Source organism: Orycteropus afer, unplaced genomic scaffold, assembly GCF_000298275.1.
Source record: "Orycteropus afer afer isolate SDZICR_OR568_19922 unplaced genomic scaffold, OryAfe1.0 scaffold00388, whole genome shotgun sequence".
NCBI classification, from domain to species: domain Eukaryota; kingdom Metazoa; phylum Chordata; class Mammalia; order Tubulidentata; family Orycteropodidae; genus Orycteropus; species Orycteropus afer.
The window spans coordinates 1,543,711-1,559,439 of record NW_006921975.1 but is presented as its reverse complement, the minus strand read 5'-3'; the positions used below and the strand labels follow the sequence as shown (position 1 = coordinate 1,559,439).

At 39.5% G+C, this 15,729-nt stretch overlaps 1 non-coding gene across 1 annotated transcript; it reads left to right on the top strand.

The window, feature by feature from the left end:
* Window positions 1-12,649: 12,649 nt before the first annotated feature.
* Window positions 12,650-12,780, top strand: LOC122151324. The gene has a single exon (XR_006164097.1). It is a non-coding gene; the product is annotated as a small nucleolar RNA SNORA19 (small nucleolar RNA).
* The last annotated feature ends 2,949 nt before the right edge of the window (window positions 12,781-15,729 follow it).

Sequence of the window (15,729 nt, the reverse complement as noted above, 5' to 3'; positions counted from 1 at the left end):
GTGTTTTGTTCTGTTATACGTAGGGTCTCTGTGAGTCAGGGCTGACTTGACTGCACCTAACAACAACAATAACAAGGCTAGGTTGGTCTTCTGGTTGCCTTGCAAGTGGTGTTGGAAGAGGGCCACAGAAGTTGGTTGGGGCAGGGAACAGGAAAGTCTTTGACTTGTGGCAAGAAGACTACAATACAATCTTTGCTGACCTTATTAGTAACATAAGTCTCATCTTCATGACTCCTGGGTGTAAACTCAAGTCCATGCCTAAAGGGTCACATAGTCTCATCCTTGTATACAAGATCCTATAATAATCACCTATAGGGTTGTTATGAGTCGGAATAAATTGATGGCACCGTGCTGTTAGTTTTTTTTTTTTTTTTTCAGGTTTATAAATTACCTAGAAGGAGCCCTGGGAGTACAGTGGTTAAGCTCTCAGCTGCTAATAAAAAAGTCAGCAGTTTGAACCCACCAGCCATTCCATGGGAGAAATATATGGCAGTCTGCTTCCATCAATATTACAGCTTTGGAAACCCTATGGGGATGTTATGAGTAGGAATCAAGTCAGCAGCAATTAGTTTCTTTTTTATAATCACCTATCATGTGTCCTGAGACAGCAGTGATTCTTTAGTAGGACCCAGCCAAGGTTATGACATGTCCTCATCACCAAGCCAGATCTTACCACCTTACTCCATCACTTAGCCTTGTGATCATTATAACAATTTACCCACTAGAATTCTACTCCAGCATGTGGATGTCCAGAGAATTTGTCAGTTACCTGATTGAAGCCCAGAATGATCTGTGACTCTCTGACAGACTAAGATCCTGGATACAGGACCAGAGACTTGTCTTTTGATGAAACTCAGGCTTGCTCCCTGGCCCAGAAGAGATCAACCACTTGTCTCTCAAAAGCCTAAAACACTGATAGAAAGACCCATGGCTTCTTTTTATTCATTTAACAAGTATTTATTAAATACGTAATATGTGCGAGGCACTGAAGATGCAGCAGGGAATAAAATAGACCATGTCCCTACTCATGAATCTCAGAGTATAGCAGAGGTAGACAGACATTAAACAAATAAATTTAATTAACTAGTTAATATTATATCATGATAAGTACCATTGTGAAAAATAAATCGGTCAGGGAAGAGGAATGGTGGGCTGTGGGAAGAGATTGCAAGTTCAGAGTGATCAGAATAGACCTCACTCATATGTGATATTTGACCAAAGATCTGAAGCAAGTCAAGGAGTTAACCATGTGGATATCTGAGGGGAAGATCCTTCCAGGCAGAAGGTACAGTCAGAACAAAGAACCTGAAGCAAGAGCATGCTTGATGTGTTTGAAGAACAGCAAGGAGGCCAGTGTGGTTAGAGTAGTGTCATCGAAGGAGAGAGTAGCAAAGGAATGATAGCAGGAAGTAGGGACCCAATTATTAAGTTTTAATAGTCTGTTCTGAGGATTTTGGCTTTTACCCCGAATGAGACAGGAAGCCATTTGGAAGGTTTTGAGCATAGGAGTGACGTGAACTGACTTACGTTTTAACAGGATCTCTCTGGCCTTTATGTGCATTGAAAGAAAACAGGCAATTATTACTGTAGATATGAAGGTAGCTCAGACCAAAGAGGTGGCTTCAGGAAGATTGTCTAAGGTTGTTACCTCTGCTGAGCAACAGCCCAGAATTCAGCAAGGGCAGGCCCTTGCTGACTTTGCTGCCCACTTAGGTTTGTGGAACTCAGCCCCTTTTTCTGCTCCCTGTAAGCCAAGCCAATCACCAGTGTCACCCTTTTGTCAACCCAGCCTCAGCTCAGTCCTATGATACTTCAGGAACGGAGTGTTTGAAGATTGACAGAGAATGCTACTTTTTAGCCAGGAGACCACAATTTTTGCCCTCATAAACCAGAGACTAACTCACAAGACATCAGGTTCTGGCCCACAGAAACTCAAGAAGCCACCCACACTCCCACAGCACCCTTGAATGTCATTGCCTTCAATAGCCCTAAGTAGAGAAGTTATATTGTGATCATTATGTTTTGAGCATTTGTTCTGTGGCAAGATGCATTATTTAATTTAAATCTTTCAATAGACCTATGAGACAGGTTCTACTATTACCCACTTTTCACAGATGAACAGCATAGGATTCAAAATAGTTAAGAATGTTGTTCAAGATCACAACAACTAATAAGTGGTAGAGCTAAGAATTAGGGCCAAGTAGACTGATTCCAGAAACCCTGGTGGCACCATGGTTAAGCACTCACCTACTAACCAAAAGGTTAGCAGTTTGAAATCACCAGCTGCTCCATGGGAGAAAAACGTGACAATAGGCTTCTGTAAAGATTACAGATTTGGAAACTTATGGAGCAGTTCTGCTCTATCATGTTGTGTCCCTATGGGTCAGAATTGACTCAAAGGTGATGGGTTGGGTTTGGTTACACTGACTCCAAAGCACATCCCCCATCTTCCACTTCCTCTGAAATATTTTATTCCATTTTAGAAAATCATCTTATCCTAAAAAATCTCAGGTGAGACCTTCAAGGGTCTGTATATTTATTATACTTATTATTGTTACTGATAATTATAACTATCATTTATTTGGCCACTCCTATATTCCAAGCATTCTGATCAGCATGATATATTTTATTGAATCCTCACAACAACTATATGAGGCAGTTAGTATTACTTTCATTTTATAGATGGTAAATATGTGGGTCAAAGATGCAAGTAACTTGCCCAAAATCACACAGTATCTGCTTGCTTAGAGTTATTGGCTCCTGATTCACATCTAGGAACAGTTAAACTTCCAGAACAGTTCCCCAAACTTGTCATGTTCAGTCTGGATTCAGCAGCCACCATTCTTGGTCCCTGGAACAGTTTGGCACAATTTATGAGGTCAATGACTCTTATAAAGAGACATTAAGGGATACAGAGATCAAGTCTTCTAAACTCCATGGAGTAAGCTTTGCAATAAGAACACTTAGGTTCATTTCTGCTTTGGCACCTTGACCACATAAGCTAACTTTACTGAGCCTTAGTTTCTTTATCTCTAAAACAGAAATAAAAATCACTATGGAATTGTTTAGAGAATTAAAAGGAAAACATTAGGCCAGAGTCTGGGCTTAGTTGGTTGTTGGAACCTCAGGCTGATGTGAGAAACCTTGACAGGCACCCTGGCAGCTCTGTCCAAGCTCCAAAAAGGGGATAAACTGCTCGAGCCCAAGCACATTTGTGTTTGTCTAATTCACTGGTCAGAGTCAGAGCTCAGTAAGTGGCATTTTAAAGTCAAATAGGGCCAAAATAGAGTTAGGTAAAGAGCTAATGGTGAGTTCTGCTCATCATGCCAGTACTGTTGGTGCTGGAGTAAGAGATCACTCTATTATTAGTTCAATTCAACTCTTATTTTCTGAGTTCCTACCCTGTTCCAGATCCTGTGCTAAGTATGGGGTTACAGGATAGAACAAGACATCATCTTGCTCTCAACTGGCCCATAGTCTACTGGGTTTGCAGGTGTAGAGAAATTAGAAGTATGGATAGACAAGCATTTTTACTTAGCCAATAATTATTTGGTACTTATTTTGTGCTAAGAGTAGCCCTGGTAGTGGAGTGGTTAACTAGCTTGGCTGCTAACCCAAAGGTCAGCAATTAGAATCCACCAGCCACTCCATGGGAAAAAGATGTGGCAGTCTGCTCCCATAAAGATTTACAGCCATGGAAACCCTATGAGGCAGTTCTATTCTGTCCTATAGGGGTCACTATGAGTCAGAATTGACTCAACAGTAATGGGTTTTGTTTGTTTGTGTATGTGTGTGTGTGTGTGTGTGCCAGGCACTCTTTCAACCACTCATTAAACCACATTGAACTTTATGAAGAAAATGAGGCATAAAGAGGTGAAGTAGCTTGTCCAAGATCACATCACCAGTAATGGGAATGGGGAATAATTATAATAAATGGTAGCACCAGCATTTGATCACCCTCCATCATATCACTGTGCTTCAGCAATACTACCTTGTTATCTATACACCTCTTTGGTGCCCTAAAAGGCTCCAGAAACCCTAGAGGTTTGGCACATGCTGTTATCCTCTAAGGAGTGGCCAAATTTCCTGGTCACAAGCAAGAGATAACCAGAATCTCAAATTATGAATTTGAGTGTGCTTAGCCATAGGTAGGCAGGAATATAGAAATTCATCTTTTATTCATTACCCGTTGCTGCATTAAAAATTACCCCTAAACTCAGCAGTTTTAAAAAAAGTTATTATTTCACAGTTTCTGTGCCTCACGAACTGGCCACAGCCTAGCTACGTGCTTCTAGCTCAAAGTCTTTCATTAGGCTGAAGTCAAATTCCAGCTGAGGCTACAGTGTTATCTGAAGGCTTGACTCTGGAAGAATCTGATTCTTCGATCACTCAAGTGGTTATTGGCAGGATTCATTCAGTTCCTTGCAGCCTGTTGGTCTGAGAGCCTTAGGAGCTCTTTAACTGTCTACCTTAGTTCCTTGTCAGTGAGCCTCTCCATAAGGCAACTCACAACATGGCAAATGGCTTCCTTGAGAGGTAGGATGCCAGCATCTTTTTATAACCTAATCTAGGAAGTGGCATTGCTTTACTTATGCCACATTCTACTTGTTAGAAGTGAGTCGACTAGTTCGGCTTACACTGACAGTGAAGGGACTATACAGAACATGAATACCAGGAGTTGAGGATCTTTGGGACCATCTTGGAGGTGTCTACCACAGTCTTTTATGTCATGCAATCCTCTGAATTGACTCTCACAGTAGATCATTAGCCTGGCTTATTGCCTTCAGGTGCTAGAACACCTATACCATTGAATTCAGAAGAAATCCTCATTCAGAGAATCTGATACTGAGTGTAATAATACAAGCTACATTAAGATTGTACTTGCATTTCTATGACTTTCATTAGTTTCATTTGTGCTCTTATTTCTAACTTTTGGTAGGCAGGCTTTTAAACACTGTTGTAAAGCTAGACCATCCCTTCCTTGGTCTGTCACCCTTTCTGCCTCATTCTTCAAAAAGCGTGCCTCTCTTGGGTTAGATCCAGGAAACCTTTCCTAACCAAAACTCACCTGGCACAAGGGAGTCTCTTCTCCCGAGATTCAAATCAGTTCCTTTTAGATACATATATAGGAAAGTAATAGCAGTTTATGTGTGTGGTTTGGGAATAGCCAAGGTTGATGACCCTAGCATTTTTTCCCTACCTCTATTAGGGGCAGGTATATCCATGGGCCTCTGAGCACATTCAATATGTAATTAAGGCTTGGGAAAACAGGTCTATACATAGCAGCAAAATAAAGAAATTGGGGTAGGTTCTCCCCTAGGACAAGTGTTTACTTTGATATTTATGACTCAGTGTTGTCAGTGTTTCCCATTTCCTGCATTCTGTGCCTACGTGGATCTTCTTAACACTTCTTTCTTGCCCTATCTGGCCTAACAAGTATTGATCTCTGCCCTGTTTAGACCAGTAGTAACTGCCTGACACTACTGCCTTTGGTTAATGAAGCTTGCCTATCAACAATGTCAACTTGACTTTTCTTAGCCAGTTTGTTCCTGCAAACCATATATATATGTGTGTGTATATATATGTGTGTGTGTGTGTGTGTGTGTATATATATATATATATATATATATATATATATTTGATCCAATTTTGTGTACAAACCACAAGTCCTGGTTTTTCTTGGCCATCCCATCTTGCTGCCACTTATCCCTACAGTGAAAATTACCCTCATTCATTCTGAGCAAATTAATTGCCTCTATCAGGAAACTGGTGCCTTTGGGCACAGACTCCTTAATATAGCCTTACCCTAGCCTTTCCTGCCTAATCTCTGTACCAAACTTGAACGCGTTGCTTCCAATTTCCTACTTGTACCATCAAGCTTATGTGTTACCTAGTCAGTGCCCTCGGAGCTCTACCTCATAAACAAACTTACGTTGAGTTGTTGATGGTGTAGAATACCTTGATGGGGTACTTTTATCAGAGGTGTTCCCACTTTAGTTAGTGAAGATTAAAAATCCCAGAGCACAAATGAATAGTTATCATAGAATTTCTGACACTTTGGTAGAGCGGTGGGGATATCAGGACATAATGATGTTGCCCTTCACGTCACAATGCCGATGTCTTCCTGCTCCACTTATGCCAAGGACCAGTCCTTTATGCAGCATATACAAGCTAAAAGGATTTTCTCTTAAAAAAAAGCATCACATCACATTGATCTCCTAAACATGTTTTGACCTACACAGCTCTAAATATTTGGACATATCCTAAGAAAATCAGGAATTTCTTTAAAAGGTTCTTACTTTAAAGAAAGAAAGTGGACAATAGCATACTACATGGAAAGCTATAGGAATTTTCCTATTTTCCAGGCCAACCTCTTCTGTCTGTTTCTTCTTTTATACCTTTGAAAGCATACTTATCGCCAGGTTTCAAGTCCCTGTAGACTTAAGATTACCTACAAGAATATTAAGTTTTCCATCATCTCCATCGTAGAGAAAAAAACAAGTAAAATTTTTACATAGCATTGTTTCCAAGGCACAATGTGTTCCAAGTGACAAAGAATTGCCTGATAAATGAACTTTTGGAAGTCAATCCATTTGCAAGTTAGGAAGTGCCTATGTTATGCAAGTGGCAGTTTCCCAGCTTTTTAAACACCATGCTGGAGAAGCTCTTATGGTTCTTTGTTAATCAGAAGTGATCCAAGCCTTTTCCATGGTGATGTTTGCCTCCTCTTGCCAACATATAGTGAGGCATAGATCACCATCTCCCAGACTGGGTAGAAGAACATTTTGCTGCAGTACAAAAATATCCTCTCTAAGTCAAGGCATTTTGAGCTTTCTCACTCTCTCTTGCTCCCCACTTGTACACACTCTCCCAAGGGGCCCCTAAATAAACAAAATCTACCTAGACACTTCAAACAAATGATTATTAATGGCATTCCCTTTCTAAGGAAAGGGAGTAAGAAACAAAACCAAAGCCCAAATCAAAGATTTAGTCAGAGGCCACTCCCAGGGGATGACTTAGGATTTATGAGAGATCACACAAATAAATCCCCATCTCCTGTCCTTGGATTCTGCAGAAGACATTGATTTCTTTGCTGGTTTATACCCTTCGCAATCAGGCTCCAGATTACTCTAGGCCCTCCTCTCTTTCTTTCTACATATAACACACACACACACACACACACACACATATATATATACACACACACACACATAACATATATACACACACACACATATATATAACATATATATATATATATATTCGTACATATAACATATATATATACGTATAACATCCATTGCAGTCAGAGGTTCCCTTCCTTGTTCCCTAAACGTCAGCTCCCATGTGTCTTTGCTTGCATCTTCCCCTGCCTGATTGTGTCAGATTGCTTCTCATGGCTAAAAGAAAGCAGCCTGGTATGGAGAGAGGAGAAAGAATCCTGGAGTCAGAAAGCCTAAGGCTTGGATCTTGGCTCTACCATTACCGGACATTTGCCTTGAGGCAAAATTTTTAGTTTCTTTTAAATTCTGTTCCTTCACTTGAAAAGTGAGGATAATATTGCTGCTTACTGTATAGGAACATGATAATATTCATAATATTAAATGAAATGATACATTTAAGGCACCTAGGCCACATTACCCACTGCTGTTGAGTCAATTCTGACCCATAGTGATCCTATAAGACAGAGTAGAACTGCCCCCATAAGATTTCCACAGCTGAAATCTTTAGGGAAGCAGACTACCACATCTCTCTCCCATGGAGTGGCTGGTGGGTTCGAATCATCAACCTTTCAGTTAGCAGCTGAGTGTTTACTCACTGTGCCACCATCACTCTCTAGCCTATGTTAGGCATACCCAAAATCATCTATTCCCATTTTGTAATTCTCAGCTCACCCTCTAGCCCAGCCCACAAGGATAGTCACTTTTTCTGAACTCTAATATCTTGCAGCACCTATATTGCACGTCTGATACTTTAATCTTATTAGTTTTATCTTTGTGAATGTTTTATCTTCCCAACTAGACCAAAAGCTCATTTAGGGATAAGATTATATCAACTTTCTCTATTTTTCCCCAGTGAATCTTTTGTACAGGAAAAGAATTCCCAAAATATTCATTGACTGTATAGAATTACAGATGCAGAATCAGTAACCACGGATTGGCAGAATGATGCCATAGGGCTTGAAGGATAATAAAATTAAATAATAAATAATGTTGCTTACAGCTATCATTTATTGAACATTTACTGTTACTGAAACTAATATATAATGAATATTTACTTTTTTTTTCTCACTCCACGTAGACGAATAGACTCTTACTCCATTTGGTATGTTGTACCCTATTCATTGCCCAATCTTTATCTGTCCTTGATGGACATGGAGCCTTCCTGGGACACAACCGGCAACAATCCCTGTACTCTGCCATATGGTCATCTGCTCCTGCAGCTTATTCATTTATGGGACACATTCTGCCAGCCACTTGACATACATCATGTCGTTTCATCTTCACAACAACCCTGTGAAGTAAGTATTATTAGTCCCATTTTACAAATAAGAAAAGTGAGCCTCAGAGAAGTTCTGTGATTTTTCCAGGGTTACATAGCTAGTAAGTGGAAGAGCCAGGATTCAAACCTAGGTCATTTGACTCCAAAGTCTGAGTTCTAAAGTAATAAGCATATTGCAGCATGGCAAATACTGTCTTAAAGACTTCACAAATTATGAAAAGTCACTTCACTGTTGGTAACCATTCTGCACTTTACTAAGGCTAGAAAATGTACATATTAGGAAGATTTCCAGCACTCATGTTTGATAAAAACACCAGGGAGCTCTAGTTTACTAGACCACCCCCACACTCATCCACTGAATATAATTCCTGATCATTCTTGAATTAAGGATCCAATCCAAGGGGGAGGGTGATCAAGGGTAGGCAGATAGATGGGCAGATGGCTGGAGGAGTGGATGGCCATGTGGGAGAGTACAGGGACTGTCGCCTGCTATGTCACAGGAAGATTCAATGTCCACCAAGGGCAGAAAACTATTGGGAAACATGTAATGGTGCAACACTCCAAATCGAATAAGAGCCTATTCATCTACTCAGAGCAAGAAAAAAGTAACAGTGCCCACTGCATGTGTGGGTGTTTTTGGCCTTTTCCAGCAAGGTGTGTGTTTAAAAAAAGATTAGTACAATAGGGCACGAACAGTCCTATTGAAAACAGCCGCCTGCATATACTTGGCAGATTTGTACCGTAGAACAGTTCCGTCTGACATTTAAAATGTGGCAAAACTACTTAAATTCAATTTAAAAATAAATTTTCTATAGCCCCTTATTTTCTTCTTATAAGCATGAATTCAATGAAGACAGCATCACAGGCTTTCCAATGTCCTTCAGAGTGAATACTTGCCAGAGACAAGAATATGTAGCACTAAGGGGTGGCAAGCTGATTAGGCTGCAATGACTCCCAGGCTTGTGCCCAAAAAGGCTGCTCTGTTAAGAAAGAAAACTTGTTGGAGGATTTGGGATGCTTAAAATCCCTAACCACTGCAGTCATGTTCAACAGGAACCTGAGATCTCCTTTCTGGTAAAGAGTGGTTCATTTTAATTAACTAAGGCAAAGAGTAAAGGGAACAGAGAGGGCAATTTTCTGTAATGTCACCAAGGGACCAATGACTTAAATCTACAACCTGATTTGTGGAAAGTGGTTGAATTTGATGAAAAGAATTACAGAACTCAGGCTGAATAGGTCATGTTGCACTGCCTCTGGCTTATTCTTGTTCCACAGCATAAAGATTTGAAATGTTTCTTGAAGGCCTCAACTTCTTTTTCTCCAGTGAGATACTAGTTCAAAAGCATCTGTCCACATCTTCCAGATTATCCCTCCTTTGTTTCCTGAAGCCTTCTAATAGAACCATGGTCAGGAGCTAGGGAACATACTATCACTATATAATAAAACTCTCCTTGTTTTGAGCATTGCAAAGGAAAATTCTGCCCTTTTCTCCAAACTTCTGCCTCTGTCTGCCCCCTTAACAACACTTCCACAAGGGAAGAGGAGTCACTGTACTTACCAGTCAGGGTGAAACATGGGGTACATCACATTTGATCAGTGGGCATGCTTCTTATTCCCGAATCTATTAATGACACGCTCCCGCTTGCGCTTATAGAAAGGATCTATCTCCTTTTAGCAGTTCCAGTCATCTTCTTATGTTTCTCTTTCTTACTCTGCTTCTCTCTGTGCCACCCCATGTGGATGATTTGGTGAATGGACTCCAAGCCTTTCTTGAGATCTGGTTTCCTTTCTTCTTTCCCACTTAGTCTCTACTTGCCCTTTGCCCAAAGTAGGCATGTATGTGCATAGAGGTACCAAGGATTAGATTTGGGAGTGAGGTAAGAGACTGCAGTAAATCTCCAATTTAAGCCTCATCAGATCAGTGATGAGTTTTACTCAAAATCCATGTATTGTGGATTATTGAGTACTGACTCAGCTATTCAAAGAGCTCCGGTGGCGTAGTGGGTAAGGCATTTGGCTGCTTACCAGAAGATCAGCTGTTCAAACCCCCAGCTGCTCTGCAGGAGGAAGACGAGGCAATCTACTTCCATTAAGATTTGTTGTTGTTGTTGTTAGGTTCCTTCTGGTTAGCAGTGAAGTGCCTTAGGCACTATGCTACCATAGACATGTAAAATCTTAATTAGAATAAACCTTAAACATTATCTAATTGCCTTTTGTACTGTATCTAGACATCCTCTCCATAGCTTGCCTCAAACGTACGTCTCCAGTCTCTGTACTTGGTTGCACTGTTGAATGTAAAAACTCCAAATTTCTTCCAATAAGAGAAATATCCAGTGGTAGTGGAAAGAGCACTGGACCTTTAGTTTGAATTTAGATCCTGACTGCAACTGTTTAGTTGAGTGATATTGAGCAAATCCATGTGAGACTCAACTTCTTGCTCTATGGAAAGGTGCAAATGTGAGAGGCAGTGTAGTGTAATGGTTAAAAATATAGACTGGAGCTCAGACTGATGGGGATCAAACCTTGGATCTGCTAGTTAATATATGCATGATCTTGAGATTTTTTTTAACCCCTCTGTGCCTCAGGTTAAGTGTGTAAAGTATACCTGATAATAAGAGTAACCATAGGATTATGGTGAAATATAAATGAGTTTATATGTGCAAAGTGCTTGGTATATACATAAGTGTTAGTTTTTTTTTTTTTTTTTTTTTCTGTCGAACTGGATAAAATACCTTCAGTAATAACCCATAGAGTTCATACAAAAAGAAATTCCTATGAAATGGTGTGTGATAAAGTGCTGAATACACTACAAAATGCTTTATAAATGTATGTTATCAGATTGAGGTATAATCTGTAAGTTTAAATCTAACTTCAGAACATAACAGAATAAGCCTAATAGCTCTTCTATTCAACAATATCTGTGATAGTTATGGTTGTGTGTCAACTTGGCTGGGCCATAATTCTCAGTGGTTTAGCAGTTATGATGTAGTCATCTGCCATGATGAGATCAGATATAATATAATCACTTCTATGATGAGGTCTGCTATGAGCAATCAGTTGAAAGGGAGTTTCCAGAGGGGTGTGGCCTGCTTCCGGTATATATGGACCTTCTGGCAAAGATCTCTGGCTTTTTGCTCCACCTAGATCCAGCATTTGGCTCATCATCATCTGACCTCCAGTTTTTTAACTTGAGCCACCAGCCTGCCATCTTACCTGCTGATCATGCATTCGTCAGCCTCTGTAGCCATTGGACCTGTGATTGTGGATTCATCAGATCCTACAGCTATATGAATCAGAAGAAACCTCCAGCCTCATGGAGGTGGGACTTGCCAGCCTCTATAACTAAGTGAGGCATTTCCTTGAGATAAATCTCTCTATAGATAGATAGATAGATAGATAGATAGATAGATGATAGATAGATAGATAGATAGATAGATAGATGATAGATAGATAGATAGATAGATAGATAGATATAGATATAGATATAGATATAGATATAGATACACATATATATTAAGGAGCTCTGGTGACGTAATGCCTAAGGCATTTGATGACTAACCAGAAGGGTGGTGGTTCAAAACCACCAGTCACTCTGCGGAAGGAAGACTGAGAAATCTATTTCCATAAAGATTTACCATCTCAGGAACCCAAAGGGAGTCGCTATGAGTCAGAATTGACTCGATGGCAGGGAGTTTGGTTTTTGTTTTATACATATATTAGCAAAGCAAGGATTGTGAAGATGGTGCAGGACTGGGCAGTGTTTCATTCTGTTGTGCATAGTGTTGCTGTGAGTTGGAACTGATTCAATGGCACATAACAATGACCTAACATACGCACACACATACACACACATATATACACTTCACTGATTTTGCTTCTCTAGAGAACCCAGCCTAAGACAATTTCTGAAGACAGCTTATCATGTACCCCAAGACTTAATTTCTGTGTTTTCAACAATTGCTCATATCACATATTTTATGGTCCCTTTATCATCATGGTCATCCTTTTACGAATGTGCCACGTTTGGTTTTCATTTGTTTATTTATTTACTCATCAAGTATTTCATGAACACTTCCTATGTTCAAGGCTCTATGCTAGGTCTTAGAGATACAACAATGAATAAAACAGTTCTTATCCTCAAAAAACAGTGCACATTTCATTGGCCTGCTTTCTTTTATATATGTAAACAGTGTTTATTTCTTGTGTGTTATAGAAGTAGCTGAAGGTTAATTGGAAGTATAACCAAGTAGCAATTCTTCCAGTCTTCTTCAAACAAAAAAATATATTGTTCAGTAGCCAAAATTCTTCTTAAAATATGGCATCAGAACCAAACAGCACCTCCTATGCTTGGGACACATGCATTTTTATTAATGTAGCCTAGGGCTCCATTAACATTGCTGATTGGTGTCAATTCATATTGAGTCAAATAACCCTCTAGGACTTACACATTAGAACTCTTGTTAGACCAGATCTTCTACAACCTGCATTTCTGCAGCTGATATTTTAAGATCAAGAGTCAGGATTTGAAGTTTACAAAATTTATTGAATGCCTTATTATTATCATTTTCACCCCATCTTTCTAGACAGTGAAAATATTTAATATCTACAGAGTTCTGCAGTCAGTCAATCCACTGATAAAAGTAATGATCAGAATACTATTAGATACTTCCCTTTTGATGAGCAGAGTATCTACAGAAAATAGTACCTATGGTAATTAGATTTAAATTGCTGAATGATCTGTCACCACTGATGATGGAAACTATGATGACCACCAGAAATTTCTCATTGGTACCCCCACCCAAGTGGCATCCAGGACACATATCATACCTGTCATGCCTTAAATACATCTTTGTTTCTGATTGACATAGATTCATTAATTAGTATGCTTGGAATGTAAGCATCCAACATTATAGAACTACCTAATGCTATTGCCATCCAATTCACATTCCAAGCACCTAAATAATAAAATAATAGTTAGCATTTACTGAGCAATTATTAAATATTGTTCTAAATTCCTTAGATACTGCTTTAAGGACTTTGAATGCACACACTTTTTTTTCCATCACAACAATCATATGACATAAATACTACTTCAATCTTGATTTTAAAAATCAGAAAAGTGAGGCACTGAGAAATGAAATGAATTTCTTGAGATCCCATAGCTACTAAGAGGTAGAGCTGTGATTTGACACCTAGAAGTCTAGTGCTAAATCTCATGCACAATCACTGTAATCTACTGGCTTTCCTTATTATTGAACTCATGAAATGGAATTAACTTAACCCTTGGTGAAAATGTACTAGGTCCAGGTGACCACTGATATCTTTTCTTACTGCTTGAAACCCATTCCTTTATGAATCCACTAAAGAATTCCACTGAGGATTGATGTCAAGATCACTTGGCCTATCATTTCTAGATTCCAACACCTTCCTTTTGAAAAAGTGAGATTAGCATTACTTTTGTAATTGCATTCAGCAAGAGACCCCTCTCATTGAATGAATATGGTGTTTCTGACCTATGACTAAGCAGCTTTCTGCTTGCATATCATAATTAAAAGTCAACCTCCAGAATTCCACTAAATATTTAATGAGTGTCCTTGGCAGAAAGGCAGAAAGCCTAACTAAAAGCTAAAAAAAATATCACTGAGCTTTACTGCCTTGGATTTCTGATGTTGCCTCCTTAAAAAAAAAAAAAAAAAAAAAAAGAGGAGGGGTCTTTAAACCCATTCACTGGAAAAGAAAATGAAGCAGAAGACAAGAAAGTTTGTATTCCAAGCAGAGACGAGTAATTATCACATTGGACCACGCATCTGTCTAGCCACCTTCTGTTCACAAGATGAAATTAAAACTGTTGGTGTGCTGGCTTGCTATTCCTGTTAGCTACAGCCTCATCCTGTGTGCCTGCAGGTAGGAGTGCTCAGCGTTGCTATTTCATTTCACTGACACTTTGAGAAAGTCGAGTGATGCTTCTGTTTTTATTTCCTAGTCTCTAACATGGAGCTGTGGTGGCTCAGTTGTTAAAGTGCTTGCCTGCTAACCGAAAGACTGACATTTCAAACCCACCAGCTGCTCCATGGGAAATAAGATGTGGCAGTCTGGTTCTGATTACAGACTCTCTAGGCTGTCCTACAGGGTTGCTATGAGTCAGAATCGAGTCGACAGCAATGAGTTTAATCCATAAGAGTGTCTGTTACCAGATCGCCCCCAGAAGAAGCTATTTATTGCTATCTCCCTTTATTGTTTTATTTTTTAATCTCTCTGCTGATTTTCCATATAGGAACTTCATGTGAGCACTTAGTTGGGTAAGGGTGGGGAACAGGAGTGAGGGTATGGGAAAGAAGGAAATTGATAGCTTCAATTCTTGGGTATGCACTATGGCACTTTTTGTTCACACTAATTCAAGTCCCTATCAATTTTATGGGAATTACTAAGCCCAAAAGTTAAAATGATAATAAAAATAATTTAGATCATCATTTTCCAACTTGTACTGCAGACCACCAGTTCAGTGTGTGTGTGTGTGTGTGTGTGTGTGCATGTGTGCATGTGCCCTGGAGGGGCAGGGGTTCTATGAGCAAACAAGTTTGCATTTTTCTACATAAGTTTCAAAATGAACATTGTGATTTCAATCAATTATTTAACAAATGTTTATCAAACACCCATTGTGTTTCAAACACTGACCTGGGACCTGGGCATAGAATGGTGAATAAAGAAGACATGGTCCCTTCCCTCATGAAGCTAACACACTAATAAGGAAGACAAAAAATATACAAGTCAGTGAATGAATAAATTAATGAGGTGATCATAACTAATTCTGATTCATAGCGACCCTGTAGGACAAAGTAGAATTGCCTCATAGAGTTTCCAAAGCTGTAAATCTTTATGGAAACAGACTACCTCATCCTTCTCCCACAGCAAAGTTGGTGGGTTTGCACTGCTGACAGAAAGCTTTAACTACTGTGTCACAGTACTCCTTGAGGTAATCATGTTGTTATTATTGTTAGATGCTGTTGAGTTGGCTCAAACTCATAGCAACTCTAAATACAACAGAACAAAACGCTGCCCAGTCATGTGCCATCCTCACAATCCTTGTTATACTAAAGCCCATCAAGGCTGCCACATTGTCATTCCATCTCATTGAGGGTCTTCCCCTTTTTCGCTGACCCTCCACTTTACCAAGCATGATATCCTTCTCCAGGGAATGGTCCCTTCTGACAACATGACCAAAGTAGG